The sequence below is a fragment of the Moschus berezovskii genome, chromosome 19, assembly GCF_049115385.1.
Source record: "Moschus berezovskii isolate FMDL1 chromosome 19, NW_MosBer_1.0, whole genome shotgun sequence".
NCBI classification, from domain to species: domain Eukaryota; kingdom Metazoa; phylum Chordata; class Mammalia; order Artiodactyla; family Moschidae; genus Moschus; species Moschus berezovskii.
The window spans coordinates 34,972,682-34,986,269 of record NC_142478.1 but is presented as its reverse complement, the minus strand read 5'-3'; positions in this window follow the sequence as shown (position 1 = coordinate 34,986,269).

Sequence of the window (13,588 nt, the reverse complement as noted above, 5' to 3'; positions counted from 1 at the left end):
ATGTTTCTGTCTTAGAAACCTTTATCTGCTATTAAGTCAATCAGATATTTGCTCCTACTTTCTTCTAGAAAATTTTAGTTTTAGATAATATGTGTATTTCTATGACTCAATTTAAATTATTTTGGGGATTTGATGTGAACTAGAGAGGGAAGTTGGAGAAGGCAATGGCAACCCGCTCCAGTACTCTTGCCTGGAAAACCCCATGGACGGAGGAGTCTGGTAGGCGGTAGTCCATGGGGTCGCTAAGAGTCGGACACGACTGAGTGACTTCACTTTCACTTTTCACTTTCATGCCTTAGAGAAGGAAATGGCAACCCACTCCAGTGTTCTTGCCTGGAGAATCCCAGGGACAGAGGAGCCTGGTAGACTGATGTCTATGGGGTCGCACAGAGTCAGACACGACTGAAGCAACTTAGCAGCAGCAGCAGCAGCAGCAGCAGAGAAGGAAATGGCAACCCACTCCGGTATTCTTGCCTGGAGAATCCTGTGGACAGAGGAGCCTGGAAGGCTACTGTCCATATGGTCGCAGAGTCAAACACGACTGAAATGACTTAGCATGCATGCATGCATTGGAGAAGCAAATGGAAACCCACTCTTGTATTCTTGCCTGGAGAATCCCAGGGACAGAAGAGAGAGCCTGATGGGCTGCCGTCTCTGGGGTCTCACAGAGTCAGACATGACTAAAGTGACTTAGCGGCTGCATCACTAGACAAGGGCAAATTTTCTATGCTTAGGTAGAAAAGACAATTAAAGAAAATTTGAGAAATAAACGTGAATCCAAGTTTCTGTTTGAAGACCTCTAATAGACATTTGCCATGAGATCCAGAAAGTGCCAGATCAAATGACTATCAAATTATGAAATGGTTGTCAGAGATCTGGAGGAAAATAACAGATGAAATAATGTAGCACTTTCTATAGAACTGCTGGCCAGAGGAAAATAATGTTTGAAAAACAAAGACTTCAATGATTCAGGATAAGAAGTCACTCAGAATAGTCACTTCTGAATATAAAGACATATTTGTATGCTTTCATCTAAATATTTTGTTTAAATTTCCCTTTTTATGTATGTGTAAGACTGCAAGGAGATCCAACCAGTCCATTCTAAAGGAGATCAATCCTGGGTGTTCATTGGAAGGACTGAAGCTAAAGCTGAAACTGCAATACTTGGCCACCTCATGCGACGAGTTGACTCACTGGAAAAGACTCTGATGCTGGGAAAGGTTGGGGGCGGGAGGAGAAGGGGACGACAGAGAATGAGATGGCTGGATGGCATCACCGACTCTGTGGACGTGAGTTTGAGTGAACTCCGGGAGTTGGTGATAGACAGGGAGGCCTGGTGTACTGTGATTCATGGGGTCGCGGAGAGTCAGACACGACTGAGCAACTGAACTGAACTGAAGAATGATAATTGATTAAAAATGTATAAGTAAATCTAAGTTAACTTTCAAAACATGTTTATTAAGAGCCTGCAGACTGGCATGTATATTTGTTTTGTGCATTAACAAAAATGAATGTTATTAAAAGTTCACAATATGAGGTAAAAGATGGAGAATATGTATGAAAAAATAACTGTATGTAAAGAGGCAAAAATTGTAAGCCAACCAACTCCTAAATATTAGGTAATTATTAAATAGTACCGGAATCATGCTTCCAAAGCAAAATAATTTAAATAGGGAGAAAAGCAGATTTTATTTATTTTATTTTAAATTTTAAATGTTCTTAGGTATATAAGACAATAGAAATTTACACCTAAAATGAAATCTATCAAAACTTCAAAAGCTTCTTTCATAATACATTTTTTATAATCCAAAAAGAAACATTATTTTTTTTTTCTTTTTGATTGAAGTATCAGTTCAGTTGCTCAGTCGTGTCTTACTCTTTGCGACCCTATGAATCACAGCACGCCAGGCCTCGCTGTCCATGATTTCAAATGTGTTAGTTTCAGGTGTACAGAACTGATTCAGTTATACATACACATGTATTTATATCTGTTGTTGTTCAGTCGTTAAGTTGTGTGCAAGTCTTCGTGACCCCATGGACTGCAGCACACCAGGCTTCCCTGTTCTTCACTGTCTCCCTGACCTTGCTCAAACTCATGTCTATTGAGTCAGTGATACCATCCAACCATCTCTGTCATCCCCTTGTATGTTTGCCTACAATCTTTCCCAACATCAGGGTCTTTTGCAATGAGTTGGCTCTTCACCTCAGATGGCCAGAGTATTGGAGCTTCAGCTTCAGCATCAGTCCTTCCAATGAATATTCAGGACTGATTTCCTTTGGAATTGACTGGTTTGATCTCCTTGCTTTCCAAGGGACTCTCAAGAGTCTTCTTCAGCACACAATTTGAAAGTATCAATTCTTTGGTACTCAGCCTTCTTTATGATCCAACTCTCACATCCATACATGACTAATGGCAAAATCATAGCATTGACTATATGGACCTTTGTTGACAAAGTGATGTCTTTACTTTTTAATACACTGTTTAGTTTTGTCATAGCTTTCCTTCCAAGAAGCAATTGTCTTTTAATTTCATGACTGGATATATATATATGTATATATATAGGAACCTGGCTGGCTATAGTCCATAGGGTCACAAAGAGTTGGACACAACTAAAGTGGTTTAGCACACATGCACATACATATGTATACACAAATACATATTCTATTTCAGATTCTTTTGCTTTTTAGGTTATTACAAACTATTGAATATGGTTCCTGTGCTATACATGGCTCCATGGCTCTGATGCTGGGAAGGATTGGGGGCGGGAGCAGAAGGGGATGACAGAGAATGAGATGGCTGGATGGCATCATTGACTCAATGGACATGAGTTTGAGTGAACTCCGGGAGTTGGTGATGGACAGGGAGGCTTGATGTGCTGTGATTCATGGGGTCGCAAAGAGTTGGACACGACTGAGCAACTGAACTGAACTGAAGGTGGTTATCTACTTTATAAGTAGCAGTGTGTATACATTAATCTCAGATTATCCCTCTTCCTGACTCCTTGGTTACCACAGGTTTGTTTTCTATATTTATGGATCTATTGATCTTTTGTCTATAACTTCACTTAAATTATCTATTTTTTTAAATTTGAAATATCACATATATCATATTTGTCTTTTTCTCTCTGATTTACTTCACGTAGCGTAACATCTAGGTCCATCCAGGTTGCTGAACGGTATTATTTCATTCTTTTTTATGGATGAGTAACATTCCATTGTGGGCTTCCCTGGTGGCTCAGAGGTTAAAGCGTCTGCCTCCAATGCGGGAAACCCTGTTCGATCCCTGGGTTGGGAAGATTCCCTGGAGAAGGAGATGGTAACCCACTCCAGTATTCTTGCCTGGAGAATCCCATGGACGGAGAAGCCTGGTAGGCTACAGTCCACGGGGTCGCAAAGAGTCGGACACGACTGAGCGATGGAACGGAATGGAACATTCCATTGTACCACACGTTTATCCATCCCTCTGTCATGGGCACTTGGGTTGCTTCTATTCCCTGGGTGTTGTAAATAGTGCTGCAACAACACTTTACATTCCTCACCAACAGTATAAGAAGGTTTTAAGGAGGAAAAAAAATCAAGAATTCTTGTTCTTAGGAACAGATAGCAATTTTAGAACTTCTAATTTTTCTTCTTGAAGTAATTCCCCCCAAGATTTAAAATGGCATTTTCAGATTTATATTTATATTCAAGTTTATAAGTAGTGAGGGTTTACATTAAATGAACTGTTATGATATTGATTAGCACTTATCCTGATTTATCTTTTTTAAAAAGTTATTAAAATAGCTAATAAACCATAAGAAGCTTTCAGGTGGTTGATTTTAAATTCGAAGAAAGAGCAATTTCTATCTCTTTATTTTTCAGGTATTTTGAATGCCAAAGGAAATGAAAATGCTTTTGAGAGAATACTTTCTACACCAATTACTTATATAATTTTCTCTGAATGCAAAGACTAAGAGATTTCTAGAAAAATACTTTCAGAACAGAGTAATATAGGGGTAAAAACAGGATACTTTCCTTCACCTAGCCTAGAAATCTATTCCAGTTCCTACAATAAAGTAGTCTTTATGTGTTCCACAGCAATAGGTTAATGCTTTATAAAGCTTTGGAAACCCCACATGATGATGTAAAAGCATAAATTTAATTTTATTTGCTCAAACTTGATCATGTTTTCCTAAATAATATTTCTAAGGAGTTTTCCCTCCAATAAACTTTGTAGTATATCTGGCCCAAGTACTTGTTACATGTTAACAGCAACTTTTCCATTTGCTCAGTGCTTTGTCTCTCTAAAAATCAGGATTTATATTCTGCTTATTGAAACTTGCTAATCTGTTGTTCTTGTTTATCAGCAAAATGCCAGCTGAAGTTGTATTTGCTGTGTGTTAGATTCCTGCTCATATTATGACAAGGGGTGGGTTTTATTCCCAACTTGGTATGAAGAGAATAGATTTCTTGGAAAGTCAACTGTTGAAAAATCCATTACTAAGTAGAAAGAGACTCATTAAATGTCACTCTTTGGTGACCAATAAATACTTGTTGCATGACATTTGTGTTGCAGGAATAGGTTTTTCTAAAACAAATCAAGTCTGTGAGCCTGTTCTTATGAGAGTTGGCTGGAAATTAGATCTGAGGCATTGTGGAGTAGAGACCCCCTTTCCCTCTCTTTCTAAGAAATGATAATCTTAAGAATCTTATTGCAAGTCATCAGAACTTAAGTCATTATAGTTAACCTGGAATTGCTTATCTTCCTTTATTTGAAGGCACATTTTACTGTTCTTGGTATTCATTTTCTCTATGCCAGGATCTCCTCCAAACCTCTCAGTATTTTTGTTTTTTTAAAAACACAGTTTCCTGTTTTGAGGTGTGATCCCATTCAGGGATCTCATGCTCTTCAATTCAGTTGAGTTCCGTTGCTCAGTCGTGTCTGACTCTTTGCTGCTGCTGCTAAGTCACTTCAGTCGTGTCCGACTCTTTGAGACCCCATGAATCACAGCAAGCCAGGCCTTCCTGTCCATCACCAACTCCAGGAGTTCACTCAAACTCATGTCAATCAAGTCGGTGATGCCATCCAGCCATCTCATTCTCTGTTGTCCCCTTCTCCTCCCGCCCCCAATCCCTCCCAGCATTAGAGCCTTTTCCAGTGAGTCAACTCTTCGCATGAGGTGGCCAAAGTATTGGAGTTTCAGCTTCAGTTAGGTTCAGTTCAGTTCAGTTCAGTAGCTCAGTCGTGTCTGACTCTCCGCAACCCCATGAATCACAGTACGCCAGGCCTCCCTGTCCATCACCAACTCCCGGAGTTCACTCAAACTCATGTCCACAGAGTCGGTGATGCCATCCATCCATCTCATTCTCTGTCGTCCCCTTCTCCTCCTGCCCCCAACCTTTCCTAGCATCAGAGTCTTTTCCAGTGAGTCAACTTGTCACATGAGGTGGCCAAGTATTGCAGTGTCAGCTTTAGCATCAGTCCTTCCAGTGAACACCCAGGATTGATCTCCTTTAGAACGGACTGGTTGGATCTCCTTGTAGTCCAAGGGACTCTCAAGAGTCTTCTCCAACACCACAGTTCAAAAGCATCAATTCTTCGGCGATCAGCTTTCTTCACAGTCCAACTCTCACATCCATACATGACCAAGGGAAAAACCATAGCCTTGACTAGATGGACCTTGGTTGGCAAAGTAATGTCTCTGCTTTTTAATATACTATCAAGGTTGGTCATAACTTTCCTTCCAAGGAGTAATTGTCTTTTAATTTCATGGCTGCAATCAGCATCTGCAGTGATTTTGGAGCCCCCAAAAATAAAGTCTGACACTGTTTCCACTGTTTTTCCATCTATTTCCCATGAAGTGATGGGACCAGAGATATACCCAAATGGATGCGGAATTTCGGGGAAGAGCAAGGAGAGATAAGAAGGCCTTCTTAAAAGAACAATTCAAAGAAATAGAGAAAAACAATAGAACAGGAAAAATTTCCAGGAGAAATGTCAACAACCTCAGATGTGCACTCAGATAATGTCACTCTAATGGCAGAAAGTAAAGAGGAACTAACGAGCCTCTTGATGAAGATGAAAGAGGAGAGTGAATAATCTGTCTTAAAATTCAGCATTCAAATATCATGGCTTCTGGTCCCATCACTTCATGGCAAATAGAAAGGGAGAAAGTGAAAGCAGTGACTGATTTTATTTTCTTGGGCTCCAAAATCACTGCAGATGGTGACTGCAGTCATGAAATTAAAAATCACTTGCTCCTTGAAAGAAAAATTATGACAAACCTAGACAGCATATTAAAAACCAGAGACATCACTTTGCTTACAAAAGTCTATATAGTGAAAGCTATGATTTTTCCAGTATTCATGTATGAATGCGAGAGTTGGATCATAAAGAAGGTTGAACACCAAAAATTGATGCTTTCAAATTGTGGTGCTGGAAAAGACTCTTGAGAGTCCCTTGGACAGCAAGGAAACCAAACCAGTCAGTTTTGAAGGGAATCAATCCTGAACATTCATTGGAAGGACTGTTGCTGAAGCTCCAATCCTTTGGCCACCTGATGTGAAGAGCTGACTCACTGGAAAATGTCTTAATGCTGGGAAAGACTGAAGGCAAAAGGATAAGGGGTCCACAGAGCATGAGATAGATAGCATCACTGATTCAGTGGACATGAATTTGAGCAAACTGGGAGGTAAAAAAGGACAGAGGAGTCTGGTGTGCTACAGTCCATGGTGTCTCAAAGAGTCAAACATGATTTAGCAACTGAACAACAACAAATATGTTCTTAGGACCCTTCCAAGGGGTATAAAACAGGTGTCCATCCCTTTTGAAACCTTCCTGTCCTCTATGCTTTGAGTGTCAAGCAGAATAATCATCTAGTTCTTCTCTTTTCCTTCAAACACTTACCTTTCTCTTCTTGGACAAAATATCTGTCCTTGTGATGTCAGCTTTTGAAAGACAGAGGCCTATTAATCTTCCCCTAAAAAAGAAACTCCATATTTGGAAAACTGAGGTGAGTTTAATGTAGCATTCTCTCTTCATATCCACACAATTGAGAACAAAAGAGAATTATTATTCTGATTGATTGTTGCACAATTATACACCATTCTCTGATAACACTAGTTGAGGTTTTATTCTTGTCTTCCCTCGCCTTCTCTTCTCTTTATTGCTAATATAGTATTGTATCCTACAAGGTAGCCTGGTAAATTTCTTGAATCTGTCTACTCTCCATCTCTCAGGGAACTCACAAAGATTAAAATATCTTGTATCTCACCAGGACTACTACAGGATATCTACCTATCTCACTCTTATCTGCTAGATTTCTTCTTCAGAGAGGGAGGTGATTTTAAAATGCAAATCTCCTTTATTGCCATTGTCCCACCTTCCCACATACCCTTTTCTTGAACTTTATTTTTTTAATGTAAAAGTCTTACATTTATTTTAGTGTTTTAATTGAAGTATAGTTGTTCCACAGGGACTCAGGTGTGTAGCAAAGTGATGTTATACATCTGTATAGAATCTTTTCCATTGTTAAAATACTGAATGTAGCTCTCTGTGCTATACAGTAGATCCTGTGGTTTATCTATTTTACACATATAATAGTGTGTATCTGGGGGTTCCTTCATGGGCCAGATGGTAAAGAATCTGCGTGCAGTGTAGGAGACCAGGGTTTGATCCCAGGTTGGGAAGATCTCCTGGAGAAGAGAAAGGCCATCTGCTCCAGTATTCTGGCCTGGAGAATTCCATGGACTGTGTATAGTCCATGGGGTTGCAAAGAGTCAGATATAACTAAATGACTCTCACTTCACTTCACTTTGGGAAGATCCTCTGATGAAGGAAATGACAACCCTCTCCAGTATTCTTGCCATGGGAAATCCCATGGACAGAGGAGCCTGGAAGGCTGCAATTCATGGGGTCACAAAGAGTATTTGTTAAGCCCAGATTCCCAATTGATCCCTCCTTACCCTTTTATACCTTTGATAATGATGTTTTCTATGTCCATAAGTCTATTTCAGTTTTATAAACAAGTTCATTTGTGTATCATTTTTTTTTATTCTACATAAAAGTGATACCCTATGATGATTCTTTTTTTGTTAGACTTATTTTGCTTAACATGATCATCTCTAGGTTGACCCATGTTGCTACAAATAGCATCATTTCATTCTGTTTTAATGGTTGAGAAATATTACTTTGTGTGTGAATGTCTGTGTATGGACACTCAAGTTGCTTCCATACTTTGGCATTTGTAAATAATGCTGCTGTGAACATTGGGGTGCATGTATCTTTTCAAAATAGTGCTCTTATTTCTACAGAAACTCAGGAGTAGAATTGCTGGATCATATGACAATTCTATGTTTAGTTTTTTGAGAAACCTCCAAACTATTTTCCACAGTAGCTGTACCTATTAACATTCTCACAATGTGAGACAGTTCCTTTTATCCACATTCTTGCCAGATTTTTTTATTCATAAATTTTTTGATGCTAGCCACTTAACAGGTATGTGGTGATAGCCTGTGTGTGTTTTTAAAGACACCTTTTTAAAATTAATTAATTTTATGTTTGGCCATGGGTCTTCATTGCAGTACACATGCTCTTTGTTGCTATGTGCAGGTTTTCTCTAGTAGGAGTGATCAAGGGATAGTTTCTAGTTGCTGTGGGCAGACTTATTGCTGTGGTTTTCCTTGTTGTGGATCACAGGTTCTAGGATGCTCAGGCTTCAGTAGTTATGGCAGATGGTCTCTAAAGCACATGGGCTTCAGTAGTTGTAGCATGCAGTTGTGTAGTACATAGACTTATTTGCCCTGCAGCATGTGAGACTTTATTTCCTGGACTAGGTATCCAGCCTGTGTCACCTGCATTAGTATGTGGATTCAAAACAACTGAGCCACAAGGGAAGCCCCACATTGTGATTTTGATTTGCATTTTTCTAATAATTAGTGATGCTTGACTGTGGCTTAGATCATGAACTCCTTATTGCCAAATTCAGACTTAAATTGAAGAAAGTAGGGAAAACCACTAGACCATTCAGATATGACCTCAATCAAATCCCTTATGATATACAGTAGAAGTGAGAAATAGATTTAAGGGACTAGATCTGATAGATAGAGTGCCTGGTGAACTCTGGATGGAGGTTTGTGATATTGTACAGGAGACAGGGACCAAGATCATCCCCATGGAAAAGAAATGCAAAAAAGCAAAACGGCTGTCTGAGGAGGCCTTACAAATAGCTGTGAAAAGAAGAGAAGTGAAAAGCAAAGGAGAAAAGGAAAGATATAAGCATCTGAATGCAGAGTTCCAAAGAAGAGCAAGGAGAGATAAGAAAGCCTTCCTCAGCAATCAATGCAAAGAAATAGAGGAAAACAACAGAATAGGAAAAACAAGAGATCTTTTCAAGAAAATTAGAGATATCAAGGGAACATTTCATGCAAAGATGGGCTCGATAAAGGACAGAAATGGTATGGACCTAACAGAAGCAGAAGATATTAAGAAGAGGTGGCAAGACTACACAGAAGAACTGTACAAAAGAGATCTTCGCGAACAAGATAGCCACGATAATGTGATCACTGACCTAGAGCCAGACATCTTGGAATGTGAAGTCAAGTGGGCCTTAGAAAGCATCACTACGAACAAAGCTAGTGGAGGTGATGGAATTCCAGTTGAGCTATTTCAAATCTTGAAAGATGATGCTGTGAAAGTGCTGCACTCAATATGCCAGCAAATTTGGAAAACTCAGCAGTGGCCACAGGACTGGAAAAGGTCAGTCTTCATTCCAATCCCAAAGAAAGGCAATGCCAAAGAGTGCTCAAACTACCGCACAATTGCACTCATCTGACACGCTAGTAAAATCATGCTCAAAATTCTCCAAGCCAGGCTTCAGCAATATGTGAACAGTGAACTCCTAGATGTTCAAGCAGGTTTTAGAAAAGGCAGAGGCACCAGAGATCAAATTGCCAACATCCGCTGGATCATGGAGAAAGCAAGAGAATTCCAGAAAAACATCTATTTCTGCTTCATTGACTATGCCAAAGCCTTTGGCTGTGTGGATCACAATAAACTGTGGACAATTCTGAAAGAGATGGGAATCCCAGACCACCTGACCTGCCTCTTGAGAAACCTGTATGCAGGTCAGGAAGCAACAGTCAGAACTGTACATGGAACAACAGACTGGTTCCAAATAGGAAACGGAGTACGTCAAGGCTGTATATTGTCACCCTGCTTATTTAACTTCTATGCAGAGTACATCATGAGGAACGCTGGGCTGGAAGAACCACAAGCTGGAATCAAGATTGCCATGAGAAATATCAATAACCTCAGATATGCAAATGACACTACCGTTATGGCAGAAAGTAAGAGGAACTCAAAAGCCTCTTGATGAAAGTAAAAGAGGAGAGTGAAAGGGTTGGCTTGAAGCTCAACATTCAGAAAACAAAGATCATGGCATCTGGTCCCAGCACTTCATGAGAAATAGATGGAAAAACAGTGGAAACAGTGTCAGGCTTTATTTTTTGGGCTCCAAAATCACTGGGGATGCTGATTGCAGCCATGAAATTAAAAGACGCTTACTCCTTGGAAGGAAAGTTATGACCCACCTTGATAGTATATTAAAAAGCAGAGACATTACTTTGCCAACCAAGGTCCGTCTAGTCAAGGCTATGGTTTTTCCCGTGGTCATGTATGGATGTGAGAGTTGGACTGTGAAGAAAGCTGAGCGCCGAAGAATCGATGCTTTTGAACTATGGTGTTGGAGAAGACTCTTGAGAGTCCCTTGTACTGCAAGGAGATCCAACCAGTCCATTCTAAAGGAGATCAATCCTGGGTGTTCATTGGAAGGACTGATGCTAAAGCTGAAACTCCAATACTTTGGCCACCTCATGGGATGAGTTGACTCACTGGAAAAGACTCTGATGCTGGGAAAGGTTGGGGGCAGGAGGAGAAGGGGACAACAGAGATTGAGATGGCTGGATGGCATCACCGACTCTGTGGACATGAATTTGAGTGAACTCTGGGAGTTGGTGATGGACAGGGAACCCTGGCATGCTGTGATTCATGGGGTCGCAGAGAGTCGGACACGACTGAGTGACTGAACTGAACTGAAGCATCTTTGCACTGCCAGCTGGCCATCTATCACTTCTCTGGAGAAATGTCTATTCAGTTTTTCTGCTCATTTTTTAATTAGATTTTTTTGATATTGAGTTGTATGAGCTGTTTATATATGTTGGATATTAACCCTTTATTGGTCATATCATTTGCAAATGTCTTCCCATTCAGTTGGCTGTGTTCTCATTTTGTCATGATTTCCTTTCCTATAAAAACTTTTAAGTTTAGATAAATCTCATTTGTTTTTTTATAATTTTATATACATGTGTATTTAAAATGTACACATGTATAATATATATAATATAAATATATAATTTTATATACATGTGTGTATATATATATATATATAATATAATTTGTTTCCTTTTTCTTTAGGTGACAGATCCAAAATAATATTGTTGTGATTTATGTCAGTGTTCTGCCTATGATTTCCTCTAGAAGTTTTATGGTATCCCCTCTTACATTTAGGTCTTTATCATTTGGGTTTACTTTTGTATATAGTTTTAGAGAATGTTCTAATTTCTTTATTTTACATGTAACTGTCCAGTATTCCTGGTGCACGCAAGGTTTGTTTTAGCCCTTTGAGCATCTCTGGTGAGTGTGGGGTTTGATTCTAAATGTGATTTCACCCCTCCTACTGTCTCGCTGGGGCTTCTCCTTTGCCCTTGGACATGGGTATCTCCTCAAAGTTGCTGATAGACAGAGTGCCTGAAGAACTATGGACAGAGGTTAGTAACATTGTATAGGAGGCAGTGATCAAGACCATTCCCAAGAAAAATAAATGCAAAAAGGCAAAATGATTCTCTGAGGACGCCTTACAAATAGCTGAGAAAAAAAGAGAAGCCAAAGGCAAAGGAAAAAAGATAAGCCCATTTGAATGCAAAATTCCAAAAAATTGCAAGGAGAGATAAGAAAGCCTTCCTCAGTGATAAATGCAAAGAATTAGAGGAAAACAATAGAATGGGAAGGACTAGAGATATCTTCAAGAAAATTAGAAATACCAAGCGAACATTTCATGCAAAGTTGGACACAATAAAGGACAGAAATGGTATGGACCTAACAGAAGCAAAAGATATTAAGAGGTGGTGGCAAGAATATACCGAACTATACAAAGAAGGTCTTCATGACTCAGATAATCACGATGGTGTGATCACTCACCTAGAGCCAGACATTCTGGAATGTCAAGTCAAGTGGGCCTTAGGAAGTATTACTATGAAAAACTAGTAGAGGTGATTGAAATCCAGTTGAGCTATTTTAAATCCTGAAAGATGATGCTGTAAAAGTGCTGCACTCAATATGCCAGCAAATTTGGAAAATTCAGCCGTGGCCACAGGACTGGAAAAGTTCAGTTTTCATCCCAATCCCAAAGAAAGGCAAAGCCAAAGAATTATCTAACTACCACACGATTGCACTCATCTCACACGTTAGCAAAGTAATTCTCAAAATTCCCCAAGACAAGCTTTGACAGTACATGAACCATGAACTTCCAGATGTTCGAGCTGGATTTAGAAATGACAGAGGAACCAGAGATCAAATTGCCAACATCCATTGGTATCATTGAAAAAGCAAGAGAACTCCAGAAAAAACAAGAAAAAAAAAGTAGATGTTTTTTATTTGGCTTTATTGACTATGCCAAAGCCTTTGGATGTGTGGATCACAACAAACAGTGGAAAATTCTTAAAGAGATGAGAAAACCAGATGATCTGACTTGCCTCCTGAGAAATCTGTTTGCAGGTCAAGGAGCATTACTTAGAACTGGACATGGAACAACAGACTGGTTCTAAATCAGGAAAGGATTACATCAAGGTTGTACATTGTCACCCTGCTTATTTAACTTATATACAGAGTACATCATGAGAAATGCTGGACTAGATGAAGCACAAGTTGGAATCAAGATTGCTGGGAGAAATATCAATAACCTCAGATATGCAGGTGACACCACCCTTATGGCAGAAAATGAAGAAAAACTAGAGTGAAGTTAGAAAGTGAAGGAAAAGAGTGAAAAAGTTGGCTTAAAACTCAACATTCAGAAAACTCAGATCATGGCATCTGGTCCTATCACTTCATGGAAAATAGATGGAGAAACAGTGGAAAGAGTGAGAGATTTATATTTTTGTGTTCCAAAATCACTGGAGATGTTGACTGGAGCCATGAAATCAAAAGACGCTTGCTCCTTGGAAGAAAAGTTATGACCAATCTAGACAGCATATTAAAAAGCAGAGACATTACTTTGCCAACAAAGGTCTGTCTAGTCAAGGCTATGGTTTATCCAGTGGTCATGGATGGATGTGAGAGTTGGACTGTGAAGAAAGCTGATACCCGAAGAATTGATGCGTTTGAACTGTGGTGCTGGAGAAGACTCTTGAGAGTCCCTTGGACTGTAAGGAGATCCAACTAGTCCATTCTAAAGGAGATCAGTCCTGGGTGTTCATTGGAAGGATTGATGCTAAAGCTGAAACTCCAATACTTTGGCCACCTCATGTGACAAGTTGACTCATTGGAAAAGAGTCT